Genomic DNA, 12,941 nt, shown 5'->3' with positions numbered 1-12,941 from the left:
TTTGCTGTGCTCTGTGGTACCTTCTCACCTGGCCCCGAGTCTCCCAGCTCAGCACTGCATGAGACTCACATGTTCCCCGAGTACCCTGAAAACTGCCCCTCCGACCTCTGCAGAGAGCCCTCGCTGGCCTGGAGCTGCTCTCTGGGAGCCGGGCTGCATTCAGGCACCACCCTGGGGGCACCAGGCATGACCATGGCCTGAGGTCTGTGTGCCCGAGGCTACGCCTGTGCGCCATCTCTCCCCCGCTGCATGTCCTCGGGCAGGCTACTTAGGCCTCTAACCTTGTCTTTCTCAGCCCGAAAAGGAGGACAGTGATGGTTCTTACCACATGGAGTTGTTGCGGGAATAAATAACGGACGTTAACAGTTAGCACAGAGCCTGCGACCCATGAGTGGCCGACCAGCATTGTCTGTATTATTCCTTCCCCTGAACTTGTCTCCCACCTGTTCCTCCAGGGACCCATGTGCACGTCCCCCTCATCTTTGCTTATGGGGAGCAGCTCCAGAGACTCTCCAGGGACTGGCTCATCGTAATCATACGCTCACGCTGGGTTTGGACCCCAGCTATAAATTTGTGAACGGCGGCTCCCTGTGGGTTCTTTAAGAAAAGGGAAATGATGGATTTATGGAGAAATGATTAATATCTGTACTCACGAGATGAACACGACATGGTCCTGTCCTTGAGGAACTCAGGATCCAGGAGAGGAGAACAGGGAGCGGGCAGAGGGGTCCGCTGGGTGGGGGACAAAGGGGGCAAACAATGTCGGCATGGGATGTGGTGCCCAGGCCGCCTGTCCTCCAACCCCATCGTGGAGTCAGAGCAGCTCCCTAAATAGGTGGGTGGGGACCTTAAGCGGTTCAAAGACTACACAGAACCTCATGTCAATTCAAGTCAGATTTTGCCACCAAATGAATTTGAGCCAAACTTTTGAAAAAAGGCTTGCTGTTTTTCTAGAGCTTTCGGATTCTGGATTTGTGGGTAAGGGCTTGTGGACTTACAGTCAGGGCCAAGTTATCCATTAGGCACAGCAGGCACGGCGCTTAGGGCTCACAGTACTTTGGGGGGCTCACAAAAATGTTCTAACTTCTTTTAAAATGAGAATAAAAAGTGAACTTTTAGGTCAGAAAGTGCCTTAATATTCAATATTAACATATTTGTCTTTATACCATGCAGTCACAGAAGATGATTTTTAACATTTTTTAGTGGAGGAAGGAGCTCATGAAAGCAAAGTGCCTTGGGTGGGCAGAAATCCTGGAGCCATGCTTGGAGCCCCGCCCTCTGCAGATGCTGGGAAGATTCGGCAAGATAAGGCAATGCCCAGCACGGTGCCTGGTGCACAGTGAACATTTAATACGTGATGACAGTAATAGTGACCATAACATCGTCACGGTCTCATTTTCCTTATCTACAAAAGGGAATATCGCTGCCCTCCCCGCTCCCAGGCCTGCCGGGAGACTGAGGGAGATAACACATGCCAAAGCGCTCTGGGGCCTGGCCCTGCCGTGTGGAGGAGAGGGGCTAATACTGCGACCACCACCAGCACCCACCCAAATGTGGGATATGAGCAGATGTCCCCCTGCTGCCCCACCCACACCTGGCAGGATGGCCCCGAATGCCCAGTGCAGGTGCTGCCTTCCTTCCTGCACCTGCCTGGCAGATGGACCAATGGGAAGGGGAGAGGGCAAGGCTGAGGCAGGGGCACCTGGGAGCCAGGTCAGTGGAGTAGGAGTTACAGGGGACCCCCAGAATCAGCTTGGGGTGGGTCTGGGGTAGCCCTCGGAGGTCTGGGCGCAGCCTCACGACGTCAGGGAGGCTTTCTTATCTTGGGTCTCCTCTCCCTTCTCCTTCTAGCCCGACTCCTACATTGCACTCTTGCTGCCCTCAGCCCCAAGACGCTGAGTCAGGAGCCCTGGATGTGACACAGAGGGAGCGTGTTTTGAAGGCCAGCTTTCCCACATGGCTGTTCAACAGACGTTTATCATGTGCTTCTTTGTGCTAGTCCTCTAGTGAGATGCTCCAGACAGAGTCCAGGACAAGACAGTCCCAGACTTGCCCTCAGGCCTCTCTGATGAGTGCATCACCCACTACGGCACCAGCACCCCTGCCTTGTGCCCCGACCCTGGCCTCAGGCCTGTGAAGCTCATCCCGTCAGTCTCTTGCCAGAAGCCCTCAGTTATCTACTCAGCTGCCTTCTTGGGCTCCAGGAAAGATAAGCAAGGTCAGCAACAGCTCGGCTGCTCCTTGGGAGGAGAATTCCAGCAGGTGTCTATAAGGGCGTTGTGGTCTTCCCCCACTGACCATAAAACTGTCCTCAGTCCCTCATCTCTTGTTTGGGATAAAGATTCTGTCTGACCCAGACAATGTTCCAAAAAGCAATTTTTAAGTTTTTTATATAGGTGGGGCGCCTGGATGGCTCAGTCAGTTAAGCATCTGCCTTCAGCTCAGGTCATGATCTCAGGGTCCTGAGATGGAGCCCCACATCCAGCTCTCTACTCAGCAGAGAGCCTGCTTCTCCCACTCCCTCTGCTCCTCCCCCTGCTCGGGTGCTCTCTCTCAAATAAATAAATAAAATCTTTAAAAAAATGTTTATATAGGATGGGATGATTTCAAACAGCTTTGGAAAATTTCTGTGAAGTTTTTGTTATGACAATACAAAGAAAACTAGCAAACCAAAATTAAATCTCTCTTCCCTCTGCTTCTCAGTCTCCCCTCTTGGGGACAGGCCTTTGCATCAGCTGCAGTAAGAAGAGGGCAGATGAGGCCAATCGAACATTCCTTAAAATACTGTTATAAAGACAAAATGAAAACCAGTCAACTAAACATCTTAGCAAATTGGCTTTGGGCAAATTGACCTGGAGCCCAAACTCTGGTGCTCAGATGGAGTGTAATAAATATTTGTTGACTGAACAGCAAATGTTTTTGACTGTTAGGTGATGTCCACACTTGAGGAGAAGGGCTACCCTGACTCTGTTCCTGGCAGGTGGGCTGAGAAGTGAGAATGAAATGGGTCATACATGAGCTAGTAACAGGCTCTCGAAGCGACTTTGTGACTGAACATGCATCCTGTGCTGACATTTGCATAAATTTGTTGGGCCAGCATTTAACAGACACAGTGTCCTCAAAGGGCTTTCCATGTGCTGGGACATCCTGTGGGACACTGGGCAGTACGGGATAACCAGTAGCACTGCCTTAGAATCTCCCCATAAACATGAGTCTCTGAACTTCTTACCGGGGCAAGTCATAGGACCTGACGACAGCACCCCCAGGAGAGGAGGAGGCCAGCTGGCTGAGTCTTAGCTTAGAGGTAGTTGTTGCATTAAATCTGGAGGGAAGGAGGCTTCTGGCAGTTCTACAGGCTTCCTGAGGATGGACACACCCCTGGACCTTTCCAAGACCGGTTGACTAGGAGAGGAGGGGATGTGCTTCTTTGTCCCTTAGCCACGGGTCAACCTCACTGGATGGAGCCCCATCACTAACACTGCCATAACTCCTTGACCTTGAATCTGAGAAGTCATCAACTATTAAATGTGTCATGTTCTAGTAAAAAAAAAAAAAGAAAAAGTGAGGCCAATTAGCCCCTGACAGGCTGTTGACTTTAAGATGCCTCCTGATTTCAGAGATCTTAAAACAAGAAAAAATGTCTTAGAATTAAAGAGATGTTATTTGTTTTCAGGACACCTGTGTTTCTGCTCGCTTTGATATGGGTCTGAATCTCAGTCCCACTGCTTTCTAGCTGTGTGGTCTGGTGTGCAAGGAACTTTACTTCGCTAAGCCTCAGTCTTCTTGTTAGTAGAAAAGAATGGTAATACTTCCTTCCCCAGTTACGAGAGGAAAAAACAATGATGCCTACAGAATGTTGAGCTTGATGCCTAGCATATCATAATTAGCTGTATAAGGTGCTCTAACAAGGCTTGTGGGGACAACACATTTCTTCTAGTGCCCAGGTGGGTATACTGAGCTGAATCAATCTGTGAATTCTTGGGGCTGATATTTCCCAACAGACTATGACCGAGACCAGGAAGGGCAGAGAACTGAATTAAGAACCACCAACGAGCTGGCTAGGTTTATCAAGGGCACTGAGAGCAGCAGGAGTACAGGAGGTTTGGGGGAGAAGACACATTCAGTTGGGATGTGGGGAGTTCCAGTTACCAAAATGGAAGAGTAGATTGTACTGAACTAACTTTCTGGTCAGTAACAATGATAAACTCTGGACAATACACAAAATAACTGCTTGAAAGCACTTGAGAACAATCCAAAGCAACAGAAACTGGAGGAGACATAGTTTTTGAAAGATGGGAAGCACACTAGGGCCCTTCCCAGTTCATGGTGATAAACGGAAGACAGAACTGAAAGAGAATGCAGCAGTATTACTGGCTGGGAAGAAGACAAAGAAGTTGGGCACTGAGGATGGAAACTGAAGGGGAAAATGCCAGAAGGGAGATAGCCATGGAAGTGGGAGCTCCAAAATTACTGTACAAATTCCCCTCAAATCCTTAGTTAATCCCTAAATAGTATACATGTAGAGAGAGACTCCACAGAGCCCAAAAGAAAGCAGTAGCTGGGAAGCAGGGTGTTTGGAAGATGGAGCTTGGAGTTCAAGTCCTGCTAAGCTAAAGAGACTTAGCAAACATTTAAGGCTTCTGATTTCATCCCGGAAAAGCCATGCCTTACCAGTAAGCCCAGGACTAAGAGTTATATCCTAGGACTATGGACAAAACCAAAATAAACCTACCTGAACAAAACCTAAAAACCAAACCTCCAAAAGAGGGGGTATGCCAGTAATTTAACCACCTGCCAGAACAAAACACAACATTCTTTAGAGGAAGGCAATAAAATACAAAGTCTTTTCAATGTATCATACAAAATGTCCAGTATACAATTTAAAAATAATAGACATGTGAAGAAGCAGGGTAGATGCAGTGACTATCTACTGAACATTCTGAACATTCATATATGAGCAAACTAGGAAATGCCTCCAACTGGTTACATTCTAATTACATGGCTTATCAATGCTGGGAGGGAAGAAAGGATTCTTTCGGGGTATGTTCCCAAGTGTCTGAGGCTTGACAGAGTAATAATTAGGCCTGCCTTCCCTCCTAAGGAACATATGAAACACATGCCCAGACCTGTGTTGACATTTCTCAGGTTATGCCTTTTTTTTTTAGTATTATTAAAGATTTATTTATTTGAGAGAGAAAGAGAGAGAGTGCATGCGCATGTGGTGCATGGGGCAGAGGGACAGGGAGAGAAAGAGAGAGAGAGAAAGTTCTAAGCAGATAACCACACTGAGCGCAGAGTGTGACATGGGGCTCTGATCTCACAACCCTGAGATCACGACCCGAGCTGAAATCAAGAGTCGGCTGCTTCACTGACTGAGCCCCCCAGGCGCCCCAAGTTATGACCTTTTTTATGTGAATGCCTGGGTTGAATAGGGATAGTTCGGAGAACTGGCACAAGTTGCTGGGTAGAAGGACACAATATTTATATCCTGCCTACATCAAAAACAGGAAATTAAAAATGAGTAATATCATTTTTTAAAAATTTTTTTTTAATGAGAAAACAAAGTTGGCGAGAGAATAAGAACGTTGCCCAGGTTAGTGACAGAGCTGGGATGTGAGCCCAGGTCTGTTAGACTCTGAGCCACAGCTCCTCATCCTCCCCAGCCAGTCACTCAATTATTCACTCCTCTGGACTGGGCTGCAAGGAGAGCTCTGTGTGGCCCACACCCACACCTGCTCCAGTGCTCCGGGAACTCACAGCCCAAGGAAGGAGGCCAACACTGAGTCTGTACTGTGTACTAGCCAGTGCGCGTTATGCTTAATGTGTCACATCTTATTTATTTTTCTCAACAGCCTTATGAGGTAAGTCCTTGTAACATTTCCATTTTACAGATGAGGACAGTGAGGCTTGGAGCTACTGAGTGGTAGAACCAGAATTTGAATGCACAGCTCAAGCTCTCCAGCAGCATCCTTGACTGCCCAAGGCCACCTCAGGGGCGGGGGATGCGCAAACATGGACAGGGCAAGGCCATCCTGGTGCTCCTCTCCCACTTGATGGGATTCTAGGAACTTTGCATTGTGGAAGCAAATTTGCTCTAGTAATCAGGGACTTGGGCCTCACCTGTTCCCAGGGGAGGGTGGGTCCTGGAAAGTCCCCCTGACCCAGTGAGCCCCATTGCATCCACTTGCCTCTCTCACCAGGATGGCTGCAATCATCGCCCACCAGCTCCAGATGACTTGTCTATGGTTCCCGCCACTCAGTCTCTACTCAACAACTAATGCGGCCTTTCAGAAATAAAAGCAAGTTGCTCAAAACCTTCCAGTGGCTTCCCACTGTCCTTGGATCAAGTCCCATCTCTGAAAAGGCCTCGTCTCCTGCCATGCTTCCCATCTCTCCTCAGACAAATGCACTCCTGGGAAGAACTCCCTATAATTGCTCCACTTGTTACCGCTGAGTAACAAATTACCATCAAAACTTAGCAGCCCAAACAACCATTTTCTTATCCTCGTGGATTCTGTGGGTCAGGGATTCAGCTACGGAATGGTACAGTGGCTCATCTCTGCTCCCGATACCTGGGACCTCAGCAGCTGGAGCTGACTCTTGGCTAGGGCTGGCATCATTGAGAGGCATCTTTCCTCACATGTCTGGGGGTGGATGCCTGCTGTCAGCTGGCACCTATGCTACACCGGGCCTCTGCATGGCAGCTTGCAGGTAGCTGGACTTCTCAGGGTCCAGACTGGCTCAGGACCCCAAAAGAGAGTTTCCCAGTGAACAAGGCAGAAACTGCCCTGCCTGTTCTCACCCAGCCTTGGATATCAGGTAGTGTCATCTCCACTGTATTCCACTGGTTATAAGTAAGTCACAAACCCACCCAGATTCAAAGGGAGGGGACAGAGACTCTACCTCTCAATGGGAGGAGTGTCAAGGTCTCATGTTGGACTAGGAGATATCACTGGGGCCATCCTCAAAAAAGCAATCTGCCACACGGCCCTTACACACTATTGTTTCTACCCAGACCATTGTCTCTCCAACTCACACATGCTCATTCTGACCTACCCTTCGGGTTTCATCTGAAACACCGCAAGTTCAGGGAGCCTGCCCTCACCACCAGGCTTAATCCAGCCTCCTGCTTAGATACCCACTTAGTACCCAGCACTTCTCATGCGTTTGTCTGTCTGTCTCCCCTCCTGACTGCAAGCTCTGTGAGCAGAGCGACTTTGGCTTCTCGGTGTCAGCTCAGAGCAGGTTCCCAATAAACATCCTGGAGAAGAGAGACAGCAAGAGAGAGGAAGGGGAAAAGGAGGAAATATGCCAACCTCCAGGCTGACGAGGGTGCTGTTCAAGAAGGATTCAGCTCCATCCTATGTGCTTCTGCTGGTCTTGAGTCCCCAGCCTCCCACGGCTTCTGTGCAGACCATGCACAGGGACCCTCCAGAGTGGCTGGGCACCTTCACCCCCACAGTAGTTGTGGGGAGTATATCTGTCCAACCCGACCATTTGGCTGTAAGCTACTGTGGTCTTCTGGTGAAGACTCGCCTTCTACAAAGGAATGGGACTGACAGATGGAAAAGGGAGCGCGTCTGAGCAGGCTGGGAGGGGCTGAGGCAAGAAGCAAAGTTTGCTCCCTGCAAAGACAGGAGTGGCAGTCCTGAGGAGCAGAGGACCACACTGGACCTGCTTGCCCAGGGACCAGCAACATGGTATGCTATGCCTGAGGGTAAGGAGAACCCTCCTCCTGAACGTCATCACCACTACCACCATCATTACTAAACCTTTTTAAAGAGGAAAGAAGAGTCACCGCCAGTATTTCACACAGCTGTTGCCCAGGCAGAGACACAAACCCGCGCCCAGCTGCTCCCTTCCCAGTACCCACTGGCCTCCCTCCTCTGCCCGCGGCGCTGACACGTCTGTAGGATTGCTCACTTTGTGGGGTTCCAGCACTGCCTTCTCCTTTCTACTCTGACTCTATGAACACTCATGAGCCCCACCTCAGTGACAGACTCTGTGCTGGGGCCTCTCATCATGTGCTCCTCGAAGGTCTGGAGGTCACCACAGAGGTTCCGGGAGTGTGGTCCCTGGTCTGCCCACCTCCTGAGCGCGGAGTCCAGCCCACTGAGGCGCCCTTGCCCGGCACCAAGCCCTTTCCCGAGTGATACCATGGAATCCATGAAGGTAGATCACTAGTCTTGGCTCATTTACGGATGCACGAAAGGGATGCTAGAACTGGGAAGTGACTTAATCAAGGCCTCTAGGTGGGAAGTGACCGGCACTTCTCCGCTGCTTACCACCTCCAACCCCCGCCCAGCCCGTGGTATTTCAGTGTCTTAGGCCACCGCCTCCCGCCAGCTGTCAGCACAGAGCCTGCTGGCTTCTGTGCACAGCCTCGGGCTCCCTCCCCAGGGTTTAGAGGTGAGAGAGGCCTCTATGAAGGGCACCCACGGGGAGAAGCCATCAGTGCGGGGCTGCCCTGCCTGCTCACCTGGGGCTCTGTGAGGCAGTGCGGAGATGAGGGAGCCATCCAGGGGGAGGACCTGCTCCCTGCTGCCTGCGCAGCTAGAGCAGACCCAAACCCATTACCGGAGTCAGAGGGGAAGCTCTCTGCCTCGGCAGAGCGCACTAGGGGCGGGCGGGCCAGGGAGTGGAGCTGGCCGGGCTGCTCGTGCCAGGGAAGGAGGGGGCCGGCGAGGGCCGCCAAAGCGGGCTGGGGCGGGAGGGGCCGGGCCAGCTGGGGCCGGAGCTAGTGTGACATCACCGGGCGGCCCGCCTCTGTCTGGGGCTGAGGGGAGGCCCGGAGCCTTTCTGGGGCCTGGGGGATCCTCTTGCACTGGTGGGTGGAGAGAAGTGCCTGCAGCCAACCAGGGTCAGGCTGTGCTCACAGTTTCCTCCGGCAGCATGTAAAGGCTCCACAAAGGAGTGGGGAGTTCAAATGAGGCTGCTGCAGACGGCCTGAGGATGGACCCGGAGCCCTGAGCAGTGGTGCCTGAGCCCCGGACCTGCAGAGCATGGCACTGAGGCAGCCACCGGCCCCTGCTGGGAAAGGAGGCAGGTTGTAAGCAGCCCCAGCAGGACCCCAGGCCAGCCCCCGCCCCACCCCCGGCCCAAGCCCGGCTGTGGAGCACAGCAGAGCAAGCAGAGGCCAGTGAGGCAGGGCTGCTCGGCGGCCAGTCCGGCCTGCGACTCGGGGACCCCTCCTGGAGGCCATGGACAGGCTGCCCTGCTGACGGCTGGGGTAAAGCATGTGAGGAGCTGCCCCGGGGAGTCCAGCAGGAGTGAAGAGGTAAGGGGCCAGCTCTGTGGCACCAAGGGACAAGGGGGCAGGAGGCAGTAGCTGGCCCCACATCTGCGGGTTCCAGAACCCTGACCCCTCCAACTGGGGGTGTGTGCAGCTGGACCCCAGAGGGGGTCACTCTTGCTTTCGTTTGGAGCCAAACAAGGCATCTACTGGGGCAGACCTGTGGACACCTGGGCCAAGGGTGGTGCTCTGGGGGCATGAGACCACGGGCTGGGCTTCAAGAGCTTTAACTGTAAGCCCTACTCTGCCGCAGACAAAGAGCCTTTGGGGTGAAGGCAGGCGGCTCCCGGACACGGCCCGGCAGCTGGGGTGCGTGCGTGAGCGCGTGCCTGTGTGTAGGTGTGTGCTTAGGGGGACAGGGGTAGCCCAAGGACATAGGAAGTCGTTTTTAAGTTTTGGGTTCCTATGCACCCTGCCTAGAGACTATGCCGAGGCAAAAGCAAAAGCAAACGCTGTCCTGCCAGAGCCGGAGCCCCTGTTCAGAAAGTTCCCTGGAGCCCAGCAGCTGCTGCTCACCCCTCAGCTGGGGAGGAGAGGACCCAAGGGGTCCAGAGCTGGAAGGGACACACCAGCTAGAGACTTCCGTCACTGTGGCTCGGGGCAAAGTGCTGCCCCGGCTTTCCCTGCATGTCCACAGACGCCTGATCCCGCCCAGGTCTCCAGCAGGCTGTATGTGGCAGGGGAAGAGGGGAGGACCAGGCTTCCCTGGCACCCCGGCAGGGGGTACAGCGCCGGCTCCACATTCTGAGACCCTTGAAAGCACTCAGCATTAGATAACATTTCCAAACAGAAATTCTTCCCTGATCCCTCCCTTCTCCTTCTGTGATATGTGTGTCACGGGTCAGCTATTGCTTCTGCTGTGGGATTACGGGAGCTCCCAGAGGCCAGTTCGTTCCTTAGAAAAGGATCTCTTTTCACCAGGGCTCTGAGGAAAAGCCGAGAATGCCACTTCCAAAGCTGGCCGAACGCTCCCCGCATGTATTTTCCCACATTGAGGCAGAGTAAGGTAGTGCTCATGAGCTAGGTTCCAATCCTAGCTCTTCTACTCAGGAGCCACAGGACTCCGGCAGAGCACGCGGCCTCTCGAAACCTGTTTCCTTTTCTGCAAAATGGGATAACGCTACCGCCCATCTCTTAGTAACAGCTAACACTTACATGGCACTGATCCTGAGCCAGGCACTTACCAGCTCCAGGGACCCTCACAGCTACCCTACAACACAGGTACTAGTGTTCATCCCCATTTTACGAGAGGAAGCTGAAGTACGGAGGTTCAGGGATGTGCCCAAGGCCACAGGGTTAGTAAGTGCCAGCACCAGGACTTGAACCCAGCACTCTGAGCCACACTCCATTGCCTTCTAGGAGGACCACAAGGGATCATGCCCAAGAAGGCCTTCACACAGCAGCTGCTGTGTGGCAACCCCTCAGAAAATGTTAGTCACCGGGTATCAGGACCCATAACAGTCAGAGTCGCAGAGACCCAGGAAGAGCAGGGGCCCACTCTCTCTATCCTGGACAACCTGCGAGGGCTGCCAGAAAATCCCACCAGGACGAGCCAGCGTGGCCACTACTGCCGCCCACAGGGGGTCTTCCAAGGAGCTGAGGGGGGCTTTATGTCTGCAGTAAACTGCAGCATGTCCAGGTCCTTCAAGTCCACACTACGGGAGGGTACGTATATCTGATACCAACCTTACCACCCACATGGGCGCTACTCGTCTGCCTGTCGGGCCCCTCAGGACCGTGGTAGGTGAGGAAAGTGAGCTACCTCTGTGCGCAGGAAGACCAGTGCCAGGCCTGTCCTAGGGTCACAGAGGGAGACACAAGGACTCCTCCCCCAAACTCCATCTCCATCACCACCTCTGACCACATGGAGGCCAACGCTGGTGCGTCTTAGCTTAGGACAGTGGCTTCTCTCCTGTGGGCCCAGAGGTTGCAGTGGATTTCCTGAACTCTGGAGAGCATTTGGAAAAGCTGACATTAGATATGTGCATCTCTAGCACAGGCCTCTGCGGCCGCAGAAGCTGCAGGTTTCCCAGCTTCAGGCTGGAACCACAGTGGCTCACTGTGCTCTCTGGGCAGCCCTGTCTGAGCAGAGGCTCTGACGGACTTCACAGGCCTGGCTAATAAAAATTAGATCAATTGCTACTCAGTAAAGGCACTTGTGGTAGAACAGATAAAATGTGTGAAACACATGGCCCAGAAGGGGACTGCACAGTATTGCTGTTAAGTTCATGGGGAGAGCAACTAAGGCATTTCTCCCTCCACCCCTTCATCCCACAACGATTTATTAAGTACCGGTTAACTAAGGCACATGGATTATCTCATTTCATCCTCAACACAACCCTAGGAGGTAGGTTCTAGTTTTAGCATCCCATTTTTCAGATGAGATAACTAAGGCCCAGACAGGTTAACTTGTCCAAGGTCACACAGCTTACTGAACCCTGGTCAGCCTAGCTCCAAAGTCTATGCCTTTCTCCACCTCACTCCACTGCCTGTTCAAGGCATCCTGACTTTTCTTTTGCTGACCCTGTCACTGGGTCCCCCGGCAGCCAAGTCTGTTCTGGTTGCTGTCCTACAGAATGCTTACACCATGCCATCTGAAAACCACATGCTTACCTGACTTCGATGCATCACCTGCTTGTCATAGAAGCCTCTCTCTGAGACAGAACAGGCATTATCAACCCCCTCTTACAGATGAGCCTCAGCACAGCTACATAGCACCGTGGGACTCTGGCACCAGCTCAGTGGGGCGGAACCTCAGGCAAACATTCCCCAGTGTGTCTGAGATACCATTCATGTGTTTCCTACATCCCTACTTGGGAGACTCCACGGGCTGCAGAATCAGAGTGCAGGTCCTCACAGTCTGCACTGGGCCACACTCAAGCAATCCTGAGAAGACATCAGGGAGACAGCAACCGGTAGCTACCTCAGGACAAACAACAGCTGCCTGCCCAAGGCAGGCACATCCAGCTTCGGGCCTCTCTGAATCATAGCCCATTTCACCCGAAATGGTCTCAACTGACACCAGTCAGATGCGGAGGGGCTCTGCTGGTAGGGCCCAGGGCCCAGTGGAAGGAGGCAGAAGGTGAATCTAACAATCACACAAATGTACAACAGTGAGAGACCTGCAAAGAGGGGGCACATGGCACCAAATGGGTGGTGCTGTCCCCATTTTACAGAGGAGGAAACTGAGGCTCAGAGGTTGCAGCACCTCTGCCAATGTCCCTCCACTAGTGGGCCAAAAAGCAAGGATCCAAACCCAGATCTGGACTCCTCCTACCCCAGCCCACTGCTGTCCTGGATAGACATACTGGGGAAATCTCAAGAATGAATCAATTCATTGAATAGCATTCTTTTCTGTGAATTTATATAAAATACCCCAAATAGAAGGGTTATTCAGCCACTGGCAACTGGGAATTTGTGGTGATAGATAGGTCACATCAGAATCTCATGCCAAGGGTAGTTTCAATAACAAAACCGTATTCCCTCATATCGACTGTAAACCATATGACTGATTTAATAACAGCCTGGGGTGGGGGTGGCAGTTAAAATGTTACAATGTCCTGTTACATGTGTACATCAATTGTAAGACACATTCTGATCACAGAAAAGTTCCCATGTTGGGGGGGCGGGGGGAGTCAGGCCTCTCACA

General features: G+C 52.4%; 2 protein-coding genes across 10 annotated transcripts in view; one reads left to right on the top strand and one right to left on the bottom strand.

The window, feature by feature from the left end:
- The window catches only part of RALGPS1 (Ral GEF with PH domain and SH3 binding motif 1), a 275,705-nt gene that overhangs the window by 90,833 nt on the left and 171,931 nt on the right, over window positions 1-12,941 (bottom strand). The gene's annotated exons all lie outside the window — the stretch shown is intronic.
- ANGPTL2 (angiopoietin like 2) overlaps window positions 8,796-12,941 on the top strand; it is a 38,035-nt gene continuing 33,889 nt past the window's right edge. The window contains exon 1 of the mRNA XM_032418865.1: window positions 8,796-9,277. The gene's annotated coding sequence lies outside the window, so the exon portion shown is untranslated. The remainder of the gene's footprint in view (window positions 9,278-12,941) is intronic.

This window comes from Phoca vitulina, unplaced genomic scaffold (assembly GCF_004348235.1).
Source record: "Phoca vitulina isolate PV1807 unplaced genomic scaffold, GSC_HSeal_1.0 scaffold21, whole genome shotgun sequence".
Classification (NCBI taxonomy): domain Eukaryota; kingdom Metazoa; phylum Chordata; class Mammalia; order Carnivora; family Phocidae; genus Phoca; species Phoca vitulina.
The sequence above is the reverse complement of the archived record's forward strand: the minus strand, read 5'-3'. Positions and strand labels throughout refer to the sequence as shown.